Source organism: Plectropomus leopardus, unplaced genomic scaffold (assembly GCF_008729295.1).
Source record: "Plectropomus leopardus isolate mb unplaced genomic scaffold, YSFRI_Pleo_2.0 unplaced_scaffold10047, whole genome shotgun sequence".
NCBI classification, from domain to species: Eukaryota; Metazoa; Chordata; class Actinopteri; order Perciformes; family Serranidae; genus Plectropomus; species Plectropomus leopardus.
Window position 1 is genome coordinate 1 of NW_024610560.1, and position 1,358 is coordinate 1,358.

Sequence of the window (1,358 nt, forward strand, 5' to 3'; positions counted from 1 at the left end):
ACAACAAAAGTGAAAACCAAAGTGCAAAAAAAGCATAAAACAAGTTTATAAGAAGCAACAACCATAATATGCAATAAAAACAAATAGAAAGCGGAAAAAATCATGAGGTGGTATTTTATGCTGCAACATTGACTTTTAAAGAAAACTGCAAAGAATATCTGGTTTCTGCTGTACTTTAGTCCCTTAACTGAAGCAATGAAAGGTGTGGGAATCTGATTTAGAAGTTTTGGATAAGACTAAAGCTGTGAGATGATGCAGCAGATTTAGAGGCTGAGCACAGAAATAGCTACACTTTGCACAAGTGCAGAGCTGAATAACATGATTTTAAATTTCAACCATCATTAGATTGTCTTGTATCAGTACTTGGCCACAGGATAAAATAAACCATCCATCTCACACTAAAGTGTTGCCTTTGTGTAATATCACCTGTTTGTCTGTCTCTGCAGGTGGCTGGTTTTGGCCATGGCAATGATTCGCTTCTACATCATGAAAGGCACACACAAGGGCCTGTACAGAAGTATAGCAAGGACACTCAAGTTTTTCCAGACCTTTGCTTTAGTTGAGGTAAGAATCTGAGTGGAGGAGATGTCACCTGCATCCGTGCAGTTGTTGCATGACCTGATAAAACACCATTACTGTGAGAAATGATAGTGATTCAACTTGTTTCTATGTATTTTGTCCCACTTACAGGTGGGACATTGTGCAATCGGTATGTGATGATTTTTACTTGTTAAAATACTCTTACGTGCCGACAACCTCTGCAGCTGTAAAGAGTTTATTTTTTCACTCTTTTGTTCTGCTGCAGGGATTGTGAGGACTTCTGTCATTGTAACCGGGGTTCAAGTGTGTTCACGGATTTTCATGGTTTGGTTCATCACCAACAGCATCAGACAGGTGACTGTCACAGTGCAACACACACACTCACACACACACTCACACACACACACACACACAATAATGCTGCTGTGGTTTTTTATGGAAAATAGCAATAGATTGTACTTTTTTATTTCTTTAACATCTTTGAGAAATTGTGCAAGAATTACTATTTTAATTACAAGTTTTACCTCCATGTTATAACCTCCACACATACAGTGAACACTTCGTGGGTGGATTATGACATTTTGGGCCCTGGGGCCCCCAGATAGGCAAAAGGCCCCACCATCTCTCCTACATAAGACACAGACTCTGGGGTAGTTTTGTCTCTTTTTTTCAATGTTTTGTATCTTTTTGTTGTCATTATGCATCTTTTTGTGGTTTCTGTGTCTTTTTGTGGTAATTTAGTGTCTTTATGTCTCCTTGTGGTTATTTTATGTCTTTGTGGTATTTTAGTGTCTGTAGCTTTTTGGTGTCTGTTGTTT

General features: G+C 38.4%; 1 long non-coding RNA gene across 1 annotated transcript; it reads left to right on the top strand.

Annotated features, from left to right (window-relative positions):
* The first annotated feature begins 451 nt into the window (after nt 1-451).
* Nucleotides 452-896, top strand: LOC121963145. Its single transcript, XR_006107201.1, has 3 exons — nt 452-564; nt 691-709; nt 806-896. It is a non-coding gene; the product is annotated as an uncharacterized LOC121963145 (long non-coding RNA).
* Nucleotides 897-1,358: the final 462 nt, after the last annotated feature.